We start from the raw sequence: 17,434 nt of genomic DNA, 5'->3' as shown, positions 1-17,434 counted from the left end.
GTCTACTTTCTTGTCTAACCATATCTGGTCTCTGCTGGTCTTGCGTGTGTGTGACAGGAGCTGGGTGGCTCCAAGAGGTCTGGATGAGTCAGGGTGGGATGAGTGGGACATTACGTTGAGAGTAGGGGGAGAGTAGTTGTTGATAGCCTGCCTTGCCTGATACAATGCTGGCTCCACCTCCTGCCAAGCGACTGATGGCTCTGTGCCTGCCATGGACGATCCTAGCCCCACCTCCTGCCAGGAGGGCGATAGCTCTGCTCCTGCCAGTATCAATGCTGGCTCCACCTCCTGCGGGGCGTCTGAGGACCCGGCCCGGCTCAATGAATAGGCCAGGTGTGACTGCCTAGCTCCACCCACCGCAGACCCAGGATGTTGGGAAACCCCCGGCATAGACAAAGGGATCAAAGACGAAAAGGGGTATAAGAGAAGGACCCCTGAACTAGGAAATCAGATCACTTCTGACAAGGAACCCTGTAACCAAGGACAAGAAGCCTGCTGATCTAAAGGACTGCCTACCCCTTCTGCCGGTGTGCTGTTGTTGGGGGAATCCTGCAGTGCTTCTTTATTTTTGCCAAGGAACCAGGAGAGAGGAACTGTGTGTATACTCTCACGCTTGCTAAGAAAATCTCCAAGGACTGGAAGAGTGCCAGTCTCCTGCCGAAGTCACAGGGCTAAAGGACTTCACCTGCTAAAAAGTGCTATCCGCTGGAAGTGTGAATCCAGCACCTCTGAAAGGACCAGCAATCACGACGATCGGACGCTGGGCCCGACCGACGCCAGCAGCAACGCCAGTGAGTAGGAGTACGGCTCTAACTCCAGAGGACCTCGTGTCTGCCCCGCTGCTGATCACATCAACTGTGTGCCCTTCGACGCCGTGAGCGCTGCTCACTCTGCGCAACTGCATCATCGACAACGCCTGCTGTGGCCTGATCGACACTGAAGACGCGACGCCGGATGGCTCGACGCCGCAGATCATCGTGTGCTTCAATTTCCTAAGGTACTGTGTTGTTAGGGGTCCGTGTGACTCCAGGCCCGGCGCAGCGCTCCTCGCGGTCGACGCCGAACCTGTGGATTATCTTTGCCCCAGCGTTGTGTAACTCCCGTGTGAGTTACCCTGTTGCTAAGAACTGTGTTTCCAAGAAGAAGATTTGCTTGATACTAAAAGACTCTTGTGCTAAGTCTTATATAAAGATACTTATTTTTATAATACTACTGTGTCGTGTCCATTTGTAGTGTATTCACTGTATTACTGTATGTGGTCATAATTGCTTAACACACAGCCTCTGAGATAAGCCTGTTCTGCTCTGCCAAGCTACCAAGGGGGTGAGCAGGGGTTATCGAAGGGTGTGATCCCCTTGCCCTGACTAGAAAAGGAGTGTCCCTATTTGTCAGAAGTGTATACCTCTGCCAACTAGAGACAGCCGGTTCTAACATTGGATGCAGCGGTGAGGATTTGGACCTTGCATTTATGACCCATGTACAGTGATTAGTGTGTGCTACGTAGTGAAAGCAGACCATAACGCAGTCACAATCTGATTCGGAAGGATCCTATTTTTGTTCTCTGCTTTCCTGAAACTTGATTTTCTGAACACTGCCAGTTTAACCATGAGTGACAACGGAGTCACTGCCCCTGCTATCGTTGTTGTTGAAGAGTTCGAGAGGAGTAAGCTAAAGAGATACAAGAAAGATGAGCTGAAACACTTTTGCAACCAGTTTGAAGTTCCTCCCACCGGCCTCTCGAGAAAAGATGATTTTTATAAAGCATTGCAGGCCTGGTGGGAATCCAGAAATCCCTCTGATGTGGTGGTGGTACCCACAGAGGAAGGGGATGAGGAGGTGCCAGTGAATGGACCTGTGCCCTCTCCCGGAAGCAGTGTTTCCTCCAAAGGTCTTTCCCCTGAAGAAAGAGAAGAAAGGGCGAAAGAGCGAGCTTACAACATGGAGATGGCAAGGCTAAAAATAAATGGGCAGTTGGAGTTAGAAAATGCAAGAGGTAGAAGGGAAGCTGATTTAGAGATCAAAAAGTTGGAGTTTGAACGAGAGAAGTTAGCTTTGGAGCGTGAAGCCAGGTTGAGGGAACTGGATATCCAAGCTAAAAAGTTAGAGTTGAATCCCTCTGGTGGCAGCATTCCATCCGAGCCTGCAGAAAGTAAGTTTTACTTCCCGAAAGATGTGATCAAAGATTACAATAAGAATGAAGATATTGGTCAATGGTTTAAAGCATATGAGTTAGCATTGTTGGCCCACCAGGTCCCTGAGAAGAATTGGGGAGCGGGGTTGTGGGGTCGCTTTGTGAATGAGGGAAGAGATACCCTGTTAGACATGCCTGTTGCGGATAGGATGTCGTATGCTCATATGAAAGATGCTTTAATGTTGCGATATGGTTTAACCCCCGAGCAGTACAGACAAGCTTTTAGAGAATGTAAGAAGTTGCCTGGTACGACGTGGGTTGAATATGTGTCTTATTTTTGCAGAGCCATGGAAGGTTGGGTAAAGGGCAGCAAAGTGGAAAGTTATGAAGCTCTCTATGATTTGTTTGCGTGGGAGCACTTGTCTAATAACTGTTTTCCAGAGCTGCGCCAGCACCTGATTGATAGCAAGATATCTAACCCTAGAAAACTTGCTGAGGAGGCGGACCGCTGGGTCAGTACCAGGGTCCACAAGGGTCCAGTGGGAGACTCAGCCAAAGGTGGGCAGGGTCCCCAGCAGAAGAGTGGGGGGGACAAGGGTAAACAGAAGGAGTCTCAGAAAGGGCCCCAAAGTAATCCCCAAGGGAACCAAGGGAAAGGTTCCCAGCCTCCCCCTGAGAAGAAGCCAGGGGTCCCGACGGGTAAACCTGTTCATAGGGGCCCCCTAACCTGCTACGGTTGTGGGCAGGTGGGACACCGGTTTTATGACCCCCAGTGTCCCAAGAAGGATTCGAATGCACCGCCGCGTGCACCCCCTCGTCAGTTGGCAAGTGTAGCCTTGGGAGGGGAGGAGATGGTTGTCCATGGTGGGAGGGGTCCCGCAGAAATGTCCCTGGCCTCGCTAGGAGACATGCAAATGGTCCCTCCACCCCCTCTGCCTAGTAACACTAGTAAATATAGGCAGTGGGTGACCATTAATGGCCATAGAGTGGAAGCTCTCAGAGACACCGGAGCGAGTGTGACAGCTGTCAAGTGTCACTTGGTGTCCAGAGAGCAGGTGGTTCCCCACGCATTCTACCCCGTGATAGCTGCCGATAACTCCCAGAAAGAGTGTGAGGTGGCTCAGGTTTCCTTTGAATGGGGGGAAGTTTCAGGTACTCTTCAGGTTGCTGTGAGGCCCGCCATGCCTGTCGACTGTCTCCTGGGCAATGATTTGGAAGACTCCCCTTGGGCTAAGGTGGAGCGAGCGGCGCACTTGAAAATGTTGGGTGTGCCAGAGTGGGTGTGTGCAACCACTCGATCCACGACAGCGAGTAAGGGTGTTGATGGGGTCCCAGAGCCTGAAAGTACGGCCCAGGACCCAGCTGTGAAGAGAAGAGGCAGGAGGCGCGGGAAACCGGCCCCCGTTGTTCCCGTGGTCCAGAAGGAGGTAGACCCTGAGGGGGATGCCCTGGAGCCCACAGGGGAACAAATTGCCGAACTGGGAGATCTGCCCGAGCTGACCCACTGGCAGCAGGATGGTGGTCCCTCCAGGGAGGAATTCTGTGCGGAACAGAAGGTGTGCCCTTCTCTTGTGGGCATGAGGCAGCAGGCCTCAGCCCAATCCTCAGGTGATCAGTCAGGGTCACATTTTGTGTACTGGGAGAACGACCTCCTGTATAGCGAGCCTAAGGCTGCTGAGCCTGGGTCAGTCCATGTGCTGGTGGTACCCCAGCGCTTCAGAGCCTTCCTACTGGGTTTGGCTCATGACGTACCGTTAGCTGGACATCTGGGGCAGGACAAGACCTATGACAGGCTTGTCACCCATTTTTATTGGCCTCAGATGCGTAGGGATGTAGACATCCATTGCAAGACTTGTCGCACTTGCCAGGCAAGTGGGAAAAGCGGAAGGAAGCAGAAGGCTCCCCTCCAACCTTTTCCGGTGGTCAGCACCCCCTTTGACCGGGTGGGTATTGACATTGTTGGGCCCCTGGACCCCAAGACAGCCCTGGGCAACAGGTTCATCCTGGTCTTGGTGGACCATGCCACAAGGTACCCGGAAGCCATCCCTCTCAGGACAGTGACGGCCCCCGTGGTGGGACGGGCACTGATGGGTGTTTTCTCCCGGATGGGGTTCCCCAGAGAGGTGGTGTCCGACCGAGACACCAACTTCATTTCGAACTATATGAAGTCTCTGTGGAAGGAGTGTGGGGTAACCTACAAGTTCACCACTCCTTACCACCCTCAAGGAAATGGGCTGGTTGAGAGATTCAACCGGACCCTGAAAGGCATGATTATGGGTCTTGAAGAACCAATGAGGCGGAAATGGGACGTCCTCTTGCCATGCCTGTTGTTTGCTTACCGTGAGGTGCCGCAGAAGGCCCTAGGGTTCAGCCCCTTTGAGCTCTTATACAGTCACCCGGTAAGAGGACCTTTGAGTCTGGTCAAGGAAGGCTGGGAGCAATCTCCCAGGAAACCTCCCCAGGATGTATACAGCTACATGCTGGCCTTTCGGAACCAGACTCGGCGCTTCAGAGAACTTGCTCAGGCAAATCTGGAGGCCAGCCAGGAGGAGATGAAGCGATGGTACGACCGTAATGCCACTCTGGTAGAGCTTCAGCCTGGTCAGGAAGTGTGGGTCATGTCCCCTGTGGAACCTTGTGCGCTCAAGGACAGGTGGACTGGACCGTTTAAGGTTGTGGAGAAGAAGAGCGATGTCACCTACTTGGTGGACTTGAAATCTCCCAGGAACCCCTTGCGGGTCCTGCATGTCAACAGTTTGAAGCCCCACTTAGAAAGGTCCGAAGTGGGCATGCTCTTAGCTACAGATGATGGAACGGAGGAGGAGAGTGAGCCTCTTCCTGACCTCCTGTATGCTAAAGAGCAAGACGGGTCAGTGGATGGTGTGGTCCTCTCTGACACACTGACCCTTGAGCAGAAACAGGATTGTCGCCACCTGTTGGGACAATTCCCGGATCTGTTTTCCTTGGTTCCGGGTGTCACGCATTGGTGTGTCCATGACGTTGACACCGGAGACAGCCCTCCTGTGAAGCACAAGGCTTACAGGGTGACTGACAAGGTCAGAGCGTACATTAAGGAGGAGGTCTCCAAAATGTTCGCGTTAGGGGTGATTGAGTCCTCTAGCAGTCCTTGGGCCAGCCCAGTGGTCTTGGTCCCGAAGGCTGCAGCGCCTGGTGCTTCACCAGAACTCCGGTTCTGCGTGGATTACCGAGGACTCAATTCGGTCACGAAGACTGACGCGCACCCCATCCCCAGAGCTGATGAGCTCATCGATCGGTTGGGGGCTGCCCGGTACCTTAGTACGTTTGACTTAACGTCTGGGTACTGGCAGATCGCCTTGACTGATGGGGCAAAAGAGAGGTCGGCGTTCTCCACACCAGATGGGCTATACCAGTTCCGGGTGATGCCCTTTGGGATGAAGAATGCCCCTGCCACCTTCCAGAGGTTGGTCAACCAGGTCTTGGCTGGACTGGAGGAATTCAGCGCCGCCTACCTGGACGACATCGCAGTGTTCAGCGCCAGCTGGGAGGAACACTTGCGCCACCTCCAGGAAGTGTTGTTGGCCCTGCGCGGAGCAGGCCTCACAATCAAAGCCAGTAAGTGCCAGATTGGGCAGGGTTCTGTGGTGTACTTGGGGCACCAAGTAGGGAGCGGTAAGGTGGCCCCCCTGCAACCCAAGATTGATACCATCCTGGCTTGGGCACCGCCCAAAACCCAAACACAGGTGAGAGCCTTCTTAGGACTCACGGGTTATTACAGGAGGTTTGTCAAGGATTACGGTAACATTGTGCACCCCTTGACTTCGCTGACTTCCAGGAAGCAGCCACGAAACGTGATCTGGACTGATACCTGTCAAACGGCCTTTGACACCCTGAAAACTGCAATGTGCACAGCACCTATACTCCAGGCACCCGACTTTTCGAAAGAATTCATTGTTCAGACGGACGCTTCAGAGCATGGCGTGGGGGCTGTTCTAGCTCAGGTGAATGAAGAGGGCCGAGACTTGCCTGTAGCCTTCATCAGTAGGAGGTTACTTCCCAGGGAAACAAGGTGGAGTGCGATAGAGAGAGAAGCATTTGCTGTGGTCTGGGCGCTGAAGAAGCTAAGACCCTACCTGTTTGGGACTCACTTCCGGGTTCAGACAGACCACAGGCCCCTCAGATGGTTGATGCAAATGAGGGGTGAGAATCCAAAACTGTTGAGGTGGTCCATTGCTCTACAGGGGATGGACTTTACGGTGGAACATCGCCCTGGTACAGATCACGCCAATGCTGATGGTCTGTCCAGATTTTTCCGCCTTAGTGCTGAGGACTCCCTAGGTTAAGGGTAGTTCTCCCCACATTTCAGCTGGAGGGGACACGTGTTAGACCTGACATCATTGGCTTGAGTCTCTCCTCCATTTTTTATGTTTGCCTCTACTGTTTACGATGTTTTGCTGGTATATGCTTTGGGCGCCGTGTCACTGCTGATCAGTGCCATAGCGCAAGTGCTCCCTCTGTTAAAATGATGTATCTATTGTATCCATGTTTGGCTCATTTGGTTTACTGTCAGTCCCTAGTCTAGTGCACCAGAAGTGCCGGGGCTTGTAAATACAAATGCCGCTCGTGGGCTTGCAGCACGTGTTGTGCCACCCACAGGAGCGGCCTTGTAAAAGAATGTCTACGGGTCGGTCATTGCGAGACCCACGTGCAGTCTTGCACTGTCACGCCGGCTGCGCAGGTATACCTACTTGCCAGCCCCTCCAACCTTCCCTTAACTTCATGTTAGTCACCCCTATGGTAGGCCCATGGGCAGGGTGCATTGTAAGTGTAAGGTAGGACAAGCCTGACCAAGTTGGCATGTCCTGATAGTGAAGTGCCGCCATCTTAGGGCTTCACTATGGCGAGGTAGCCTGCTCTCCGTTGGATAGAATGGGCCGCCGGGATTATTAATGCTATGATCCTAGCTGGCTCGGAGAGTACGGTGCAATGTCGAGTTTGGTATCCCTGAGCTCGGGGTTTAATTACGCATCCGTTGGTGTGGATGGTTTTTGGACTCTGGGTTCGAAAGTAGTACTTTTAGAAAGTGTCTACTTTCTTGTCTAACCATATCTGGTCTCTGCTGGTCTTGCGTGTGTGTGACAGGAGCTGGGTGGCTCCAAGAGGTCTGGATGAGTCAGGGTGGGATGAGTGGGACATTACGTTGAGAGTAGGGGGAGAGTAGTTGTTGATAGCCTGCCTTGCCTGATACAATGCTGGCTCCACCTCCTGCCAAGCGACTGATGGCTCTGTGCCTGCCATGGACGATCCTAGCCCCACCTCCTGCCAGGAGGGCGATAGCTCTGCTCCTGCCAGTATCAATGCTGGCTCCACCTCCTGCGGGGCGCCTGAGGACCCGGCCCGGCTCAATGAATAGGCCAGGTGTGACTGCCTAGCTCCACCCACCGCAGACCCAGGATGTTGGGAAACCCCCGGCATAGACAAAGGGATCAAAGATGAAAAGGGGTATAAGAGAAGGACCCCTGAACTAGGAAATCAGATCACTTCTGACAAGGAACCCTGTAACCAAGGACAAGAAGCCTGCTGATCTAAAGGACTGCCTACCCCTTCTGCCGGTGTGCTGTTGTTGGGGGAATCCTGCAGTGCTTCTTTATTTTTGCCAAGGAACCAGGAGAGAGGAACTGTGAGTGTACTCTCACGCTTGCTAAGAAAATCTCCAAGGACTGGAAGAGTGCCAGTCTCCTGCCGAAGTCACAGGGCTAAAGGACTTCACCTGCTAAAAAGTGCTATCCGCTGGAAGTGTGAATCCAGCACCTCTGAAAGGACCAGCAATCACGACGATCGGACGCTGGGCCCGACCGACGCCAGCAGCAACGCCAGTGAGTAGGAGTACGGCTCTAACTCCAGAGGACCTCGTGTCTGCCCCGCTGCTGATCGCATCAACCGTGTGCCCTTCGACGCCGTGAGCGCTGCTCACTCTGCGCAACTGCATCATCGACAACGCCTGCTGTGGCCTGATCAACACCGAAGACGCGACGCCGGATTGCTCGACGCCGCAGATCATCGTGTGCTTCAATTTCCTAAGGTACTGTGTTGTTAGGGGTCCGTGTGACTCCAGGCCCGGCGCAGCGCTCCTCGCGGTCGACGCCGAACCTGTGGATTATCTTTGCCCCAGCGTTGTGTAACTCCCGTGTGAGTTACCCGGTTGCTAAGAACTGTGTTTCCAAGAAGAAGATTTGCTTGATACTAAAAGACTCTTGTGCTAAGTCTTATATAAAGATACTTATTTTTATAATACTACTGTGTCGTGTCCATTTGTAGTGTATTCACTGTATTACTGTATGTGGTCATAATTGCTTAACACACAGCCTCTGAGATAAGCCTGTTCTGCTCTGCCAAGCTACCAAGGGGGTGAGCAGGGGTTATCGAAGGGTGTGATCCCCTTGCCCTGACTAGAAAAGGAGTGTCCCTATTTGTCAGAAGTGTATACCTCTGCCAACTAGAGACAGCCGGTTCTAACAGTAAGCATTTCAAATAAGGAGGAATGGTGTCAGTTGTGGATTCTTCCTAAGAAGTCTCTCCACCTTTGAGATGGGTCAAGCAGCATAGGGCCACTATCACAAAAGAAAGAGCTTGCTCCGAGATGCTCCCTCTCCAAAGGCAAGAAAGTTGTGGGCATTATCCCTAATTCCACCAGCCAATTATCCACAGGTATAAATCACAGGGTGCACTTCTCACAGATACCTCACAGTGGGTACAGTCATGAGTGCACATTTCCATGGTGTTCTCCATGCACATCCTATGCAACAATTTGCAATGCTTTCTCCCATGCAAAGCCAACTCTTTCCTTTAGTGCCTCAAAACCATATAATTGTAAATTTTTCTTTCCTTGCCTAGCTGCTAAAACAAATACATTACTTTGCCTAAAAGAATGCTCCTCCAACTGCAATGGAAAACGTGAGAAAGAACAGACTCAACAGTGCACATGAATTTCAGAATATTAATCGTAAAGCGAGGATTTGTGAGGAATTGCATTGCAGGCCTACAGCTTCAATTACTATAACAATACATCACTTGAGCATTACGAGTTTCATAACTACATTACATTTCGACTAGCACATTTGCTAATTATTAAACACATTATTAAATACATCCATTATATGAGTAGTGTCAAAACTTCATAACACAGTTTCTTCGTGTTAACGTTTTCTACTAATTATATTCATGTCCTATTTAGTTCCTCCTTCTACTTGTCAGTAACTAAAATATGTCACATAGTTACTTTAACATAGTTCAAAATTCTAACACTCACTTTTACACAAAACAAGATTACGTGCAGGTGTGTTCTATGCGTGATTATGATGCACTCCTACAAATGAAGAAATGCAAAGGCGAAATCTCTGCTTCGTCATGCCTAATGCAAGTCTGCTGACAGTGTGGTATTTTGCGCTTGTGGACTAACTGGGTAAACTTGTTCTAACAATTGGACTATCCGGAATGTGGAAAGGGAGTAAAAGAGCACAGAGAGAGTTTTCGATAAATAATAGGGTTTATGCATGCTTCACAAGGATTAGTGGTGATAGTGTTGAGGGAGCGAGATGTTTTAATGCAGAAGCCAAAACTAAAACCCGAGCACCCTCCCTTGGTCAGAGAATAGATTCCGTTTGATCCAGATAGACCAGTTAAATATGTTTATTAATTGCCATCCATTTTTTAATTAATTCATCCACTAGCTCTTCACACATCCCGCTTTTCATTTGTTCATTGAGCTACACACCACGTCTCCAAACTCATCCATCCATTCATTAATTGGACCTCATTCTATAATGAAACATGTTGCAAAGCACACAATTGTTTTAATTTTTTTCCCAATTTTCTCAGTGAGAGAACAACCCAAGGACACCTTGCAGCAGTCAGGCTTACTCTCTGTGCTTGCCTGCAGCATACATTATGGGGTCTCTTCTGAAGAATTTACCAGGGCTGCATTGGTTTCCCAATGTTTCTCTGGTCAAAGGACCAGACTGTGACTTGCACATGCTTGCAGCTACTAAAGACCTCTGCACAGTACTCTGTGTATTGTAGCCTCTTGTGCTCAAGTTTAAATCACCTGAGCTTTGCTCAGTTTAGGCATCACACTAGAGGATATGCCAATGCATGTTTTTTTTTTTTGTCAGGGAGCTCATCAGTGCCGCAGGTCACTGACACGCCTGACAAGTCATCAGCACAGGAAGGTGCATTGGGCCAGATAGAAAGAGGTACTAAGTGTAAATCCACTGAGAAAAGGATGAACACTGGCTTTTCCCCTTTTTGGTTTAACCAAGCTCCTTCTAAAAAGAACCGGATGAGGTTGAGAAAATGTGATAAGAGCAATAAGGGCTCAACAATCATTGGGGGGATATTCGCATCAAATGCGAACATAAATTTAACATCCCTTTCACAAGCTGGTGCAAAATGGGGACATTGCCAGTATTCCCACAATAACTTCCCAAAATATACCTCCACGGTGGACACCACCAACTAAACCTAATGAGATGCGGAGTAGGGGTTCCCATGCAAAAACACACAAAAAAACCACAACACGACTTTCACAACGAAATGCCAGATCTGCAATGCCAACCAAAAACAGGCGATAAGCAGAGGCAGCAGGGAATTAACACCTGCCTCTTTCTGGTGCTAAGCAGGACGACTACCCACAGCATGAAAGGGGGCCCAGGCAAGAGCCACACCTGAAGACCCACAGATGCCATGGAGACATCTACCATGCAGCACCAATACCAATGAGGGCCACAACATCCCCTGACACCACGCCCAGACCCTCCTGGACTCCCCCCCAAGAACATACACTTACCGTGCACGACACAAGAGCTACAAAAAGCGCATGATGATGCACATTGCCAAAATAAATACACACCTGTGTGGCCAGAAGAACGAGAAACAGTCACACAGCACTGAAGTAACAACCAAAAACTTTATTGAGACAAAACACAAAACAACAATGCGTAACACTCCTGTCGGGTCCATCAGGGACAACCTCGAAGTCAGAGCCTGGAAAACAAAGCACATGCACACATCAAAGGAGCGAGACACAGAGAAACAGAGAAGGAAAGTGAGCCAGAGAGAGAAAGAGAGGGAAGGAAAGGAAGGGAGAAAGAGAGAGAGAGAGAGAGAGGGAAGGGACAGAGAGTGAGAGAGAGAGAAGGAAGGGTATGGAGAGAGTGAGTGAGGGAGAGGTAAGGGAGAGAGAGTGAGAGCGGGAAGGAAAGGAAGGGAGAGAGATAGAGGGTGAAAGAGGTAAGCGAGAGAGAGTGAGAGAGAGGGAAGGGAGAAAGAGTGAGAGAGAGGGAAGGAAAGGACAGAGAGAAAGAGAGAGACACCGCCGCCCCTCTGCACACAGGGCCCACTGCTCACCTGCTTCAGCTGGTGTGTCCACCAGTAGGCACACCATGTGCCCGTGCAAGCTTCAGGCCCATGTCCAGCCACCATGGCATAGCCCACATCATGTGGGCCCACTCCACGGCCCAGCAGGTCCCACACATGACGCTGAGTCCTGAGTCATCAATGGCGGAGACCACATCAGGGCACATGTCATCATCGCAGGCTGCACATCCGCTCAACTAGTCCGGTGCCACTAACCCTGTGCAACCCAAGTCAGCGCCACGTGGTGGTAGGCCCATGACGGCCGCAAGGCTTTGGGTGCCACTAACCCTGGGCAACTGAAGTCAGCTCCACGTGGTGGCAGGCCTGTGATGGCCACAAGGCCTCGGATGCCACCAACCCTGTGCACCACATCTCATGGGCCCTTTATGATTGAGCATGGTGGAGCGTCATCATCCAGTCACCACCGGCACAGGGGAATGTGACGCCGTCAGCCCCTTATATGGGGTCACATGGCCTGTGATGCCTGTGCCGGATGGGTGTGGTGTGTGTGCAAACCTGCCCTCAGGGAGTGGCCATGACATGCTGACAACTAGGCCAGTGACTGGCACAACACCAGCAGGAACGCCTGCGACAGGTAGCTATGTTGGCCCCCTCTTGGAGCATACGCGGAGTGATCTGTCCTGGCGTACGCCGTGCCAGCGCAGGGCTTGCAACTATGCCTCAGGGGCTCTGGCCATGCTTTAGTCCATTTCTGGACCAGGAAGTGACTAATTCATGTGTCCCTGTTGCAGTGTCCACGGCACACAGTTCAAAATAGGCACTGTAGCACACTGTGACTGGCATTCCACTAGATGGGCACCCTTGACCTACCTGCTAATAACCTCCATCTTCCTTTCTTAATCTCAACAGCAGGTACTTGTGAAGTAGAGTGAATAATTAGAAAGTTGTGAGCTTTAGACGTTTGGTTAACTACGCTGCGATAAATCACATCAGAGGCATGGATTGCTTGAGTAGGCAGGTTTGCGCATTAAAACACAGATTGAATAGTTAACGGGTACGTGTGGGGCAAGTATTGATACGCGAAGGGAGAGGGTTGGCAGCACGTTTCTACTAGTAATGGGGAACATTGAGGGGAGGGATGTTCGACTCACGAACAGCATAGAGTTATTCTGCTTGATGGGAGGGGTGAGACTACATGATGAGAACCATGTGAGTGTATAGGTGACACTGAGACTGCACAGGAATATAAATAAATATATTCCAGAACCTAATTGATTTATTAGCGAGGGAAAATATATACAGGCCTCTAGTCAGTGCGCAGCGCGCCTTATAAATATTTTACAGTTTTGTTAAATCAAGGTACATTTGATAATTATGTAACTTTGTAAATACAACAGTGCATTGTATATTAATGCTTGTTTAATTCATCTTGCAGTCAGCCCTGACGAAGGGCCCTTAGAGGCCCGAAATGCATTGGGTTATTGAATAAAACTGCTTATGAATAAATACGCTCTAGTACGTATTCTTGATTGAAGAGGCTCGGATGGCCCATATTGAATATGAAAAACATTTGAAAATTGGCATTTCCTTGCATGTGGTTTAAAACGGATTAAAAACGAACTGAAAAGTTTAAAAAATGGATTACTTAAGACTCGAATAGATGAAAATGAATAATGATGTCTGCAGAAGCAGCAGCAACTGTGCCACGGTTTGGGGCACTTCTACAGTGTACCGTTGTTGTGACTTCAAGTATAACGTGCCACCGGAGCTGGGCACGTCACCAATGGCACGCTTTTAAAGTACAGGACAAACTGGAGAAATTTGATGTTATAATGGTGTGCAACCCAACCCCTTATGTTGTACCAAGCAGAAACAGGCCAGGTGGAGGAAATGAATGCTAGTGCCTCCTTCTGACAACAATCCCAGCCACGTCCTTGTCCTCAGATATGTGCTCTGCCCCACCTGTGGGTGTTGCAGTACCGGCTGCAGCACTGGGTGCCACTGACACATCAGGGGCCCGAGGAGGATTGTTGGCTGCACTGTGTGGCAGTGACACATCAGGTGCCGGTGAGGATACGCCTGCCGCACTGTGAGGCACTGACACACCAGGGGGCAGAGATGTGGACGTTGTGGGAGCAGCAGCATTCATCAATGCCACGCCTTGTGGCAGCAATGCCATGATGAGGATCTGCAGGGCATGCTAGATCCCAGCTACTTCTGTAGCGGTGGCTGGCAACCTTTCCAACTCCATCCGCACCATGTCCTCCATGAGCCTCCTCATGTGTGCCAGCACCCAGCTGGAATCGCTGGAGCCTGTCTCAGAGGACAGATGTTCTTCTCTCCACGTCATGACTCCAGCAATGTCAGTCAGGGCTCATTGGAGACCATGGAGTGGGCCGTGGGTGTCCATTAGGGACTGGAGCTGGTTAATCATGGGACCTAGGCACCCATGGATGGTGTCCAGTTTGGTAGCCATGAGGCCGGACCCCACCCACACCTGCTCAGTGGTCTCCCTCTGGCCCTCCATCGCACGGGGTTGGAAGTCCATGGTTTGTCCATGGGGGTCTTGGGAGACTGCTGGGGCTGTGGGTTCCTCCTGCTGGGTGGTTTGCATAGTGAGTGGGGTCTTCTCGATGCAGCTGGGCTGCCCTGAACCTGGAGGTGAGTTGTGGATCATGTCCATGATGTTTTGGAGGGCTTGGGTGTCAATTCTGGGGTTGTTCTCAAAATCAGTGAAGAGAGGCTGGGACTGCTGTGTGGGGGATGTTGACAGTGTCCCTGCAATGTGATGAGGAGATGGTGTATTACAATGTGTGCACATGTATGTGGCCGCATGGAACATGTTGACATACAGACAGCATGGCAATGGACATTGTGACAGTGTGTATATCAGGGCCATGTCCCAGATTCATTGTGGGTGTGCACTGGGCTCTGCTTGATTCTGCATGTGTGCCATTGTGGGCCTCTGCAGCCGTCCCCCCAGTACCTGGTGGCCACTCACCCTGTTGCAGTTGTGTTGTGTCCTGTCGAGAAGTGTCCATTCCCCCGACTCCGGCCACGGTCTCCACACTGATGACTGTCGACATCAGCTCCTCCATGTCATCCAGCACGAGCTGTGGCGCTGGGCTCCCACCTCAAGTCTGCATTTCTGCCTTCTGGTTGGCTACGAGTTTCTTCTTGGTCTTTCGCTTGATGTCAATCCATCACCTCTTGGCCTCGTCCATTGACCTCCTGTGCTCCCCGACAGCATTCACCTTGTCCACGACGTCCCGTCATATCTCATTTTTGATGACCAATGACACGTTGGAGGCGACGAACAGTTGTTGATGGTGTTCCATCACCTCCGAGATTAGGATCCTGTTTTCCTGTGGACTGAACTTGGTCTTCCTCTTCTTCTTGTCCTTGCCCTTCCCTGTCCCCAAGACTGGTCATCCGGGGTGCTTGTGGGGTTGCGCTCATCTTCTGCTCCTGCTCCGGCTAGCTCTATGGTGCTTGGGTGTTGGTCAGTTTGTGTTTGTGTGTTTTTTCTACGTTTATAGTGTTTTCCCAACTTGCCATGTGTGTATTGCAGGCCTGGCACTGCTTATTGCCGATTTCCTCATTGTGCTTTGGCCCGTCCCATGTTTTTTCGCGTTGAAGTTTGTGTTTTTATCTCGGTCGAGGTAGTGGTATCACGGACATTGGCTGCGGTTTCGGCGGACTATCGCATGGTACAGCGGTGTTGTGAATTCCACGTTAACACAGGGTTATTTTCCTGCAATGAGCTGCGATGTGTAAAGGTGCGTTAGCATTTTCTGGTGATGTTTAGCACACGTTCTTGTGAATATGCCCCATAGACTCTCCAAAGACAGTAAGTTCTTGCAGGTAGATGCATCAAGCATTTTTGCGAGCGCAAACGGTGCGAATCGCAAAAATCGGCCGTTTGCGCCCGTAAAAATGGCATTTCGAGAAGCATCAAGGGTTCATGCACTCGCAATTTAAGAATTCGCAAATAATTGCGAGTTCTCAAATTGCGATTGCATTTAAGGAATCGTAATTTGCGATTCCTTAAATGCAATGCATGAACCATTCTAAGATTGCGAATTCGCAATCTGGGGTCGCTATTTACCGCGAAGTCAAACATCGTGGTAAATAGCTAAAACTTGGAAATATGCACTTTAGTGCACTTTTTCTAAGTGGTATATTACACACACACATGTCCTTGGGACATGTGTGTGCGCAACACCAGTGAACATTGCCATTTCAGGGGTGCAACAAGGTGTCCTTCGGACACACTGGCACCCTTAAATTGCGGCACATTTGCGATTCGCTAATTGCTAATCGCAAATAAGAAATCAGTGGGAATCGCAAAAAAAATTACGATTCCTACATGCATCCCGTTTTGCGAGTCTTTAATAGCGAATCCTTAAAATTCGCTATTAAGGACTCGCAAAACATCACTTTGAGGCATCTGGGTGTTTGGTCTCTACCAACAAATCACCCTTCATTTTCAATGGAGGTTATAAAGAGGAGGCAGAATCTCAACATTCAGCAAATGGTGCAATGCAGAATCATGGACTGGCAGAGCTCAAATGAAGAGTATTTTATTTAAAACTCTTAGCAGGTGTTATGTCCTTCCCAGCCTGGGAGCAAGTAAATAAAACATGCCACACACAGAGATCTGTAACAGATGTCTTTATTCTTCAGCATATGATCACGCAACACCCTAACGGTATGCATTACGTTATGATTGTAATAACCACAGCTTTACACCTCCCAGCATCGTACATCATTCTTGTTTGAAGTCCTCTCAGAACCGCGTGGGTCCTACTGTTTATCTATTATGTCAAGATACTCGTCTGTGGTAAAAACACAGAGAAAGGTGATAATTTTAATGGGTGCATTGAACCACAAAGACATAAGGAAATTGATCAAAGACTGTTACAATAATACCCTGGGAGATACAGTGGTTTTAAATCCTCAGCTGGAGGAGCTAACCAGTAATGAACGGAGAGGAAAGACTCCTCCCTAAGTGCCCAACCAGATGAAGTGGTGTGCATCAGCCCACTGTGTGACAATCATCCTTTAATTAGACACTAAGCTTTTAGTAGATTTTCAGTTTAAATTGATTGTGAGCAGAGCTGCCCAAGATGAGCCTCTAAGCTCAAGATAACCAGCTCAACTGACAAAACAGCCAACACAAACATTCCACCACTGATCTCACAGCATTCCATAGAATGATTCCCATGCAATTCTTATCTTAGAGTACTTAAGGAACAGTACATTTTAGGATTGAGGTTGAAGCAGTAAAGTGATTAGTTTGTGCTACAAAAAAAGGGAGAAAATTCATGGAAAAATCACAATTACTCAACTTATGTTGGAGTCATATCAGACAGGATGATATACCTGGTAGACGGGAAACCCTTAGGGTAATCATGTAGGTCTGAAAAGGTCATTACTATATGGCTGAGATACCCGCCACCCCCTCTCAACACAATCCCCAAAGGATGGGAAACCGGAAACAGTTCTGAACTTTTGGAAGATGGGAGGGAGTGACCCTCCCGGCCGTATTTATTAAAATATGAAACAAAATTAAAACATTAAAATAACAGTTTCATATTATGTACAATTTCTTTACCACATTGCGATGTTTTGGCTAACCTTAACATATTCTCTAATACAAAGGTTCTCCTAGCCGAACTAACATCCTACAAAACATTTAACTTGAAATTTTTGAAATTGTACATCCTAACGTTTAAGGGCCAACGGCAAGGTCGTAACCGGTGTCAAGATCCCTAAACCAGAAATATCCCCCTCACTTGTGAGGGGCGACCGCACAGAGGTGTACCTCGAGTGCAGCTACCAATTTCCCTTGACTTGACGGGGGCCCCAATAAACTCGACGCCACTTAAAGGTCGTCTGAGGACTCGTGTGAGGTATCTAGAAGGTAGCGTAGACCCCCCCCCAAAC

The sequence above is a fragment of the Lissotriton vulgaris genome, chromosome 2_1 (genome assembly GCF_964263255.1).
Source record: "Lissotriton vulgaris chromosome 2_1, aLisVul1.2, whole genome shotgun sequence".
In the NCBI taxonomy this organism is placed as follows: domain Eukaryota; kingdom Metazoa; phylum Chordata; class Amphibia; order Caudata; family Salamandridae; genus Lissotriton; species Lissotriton vulgaris.
The sequence above is the reverse complement of the archived record's forward strand: the minus strand, read 5'-3'. Positions refer to the sequence as shown.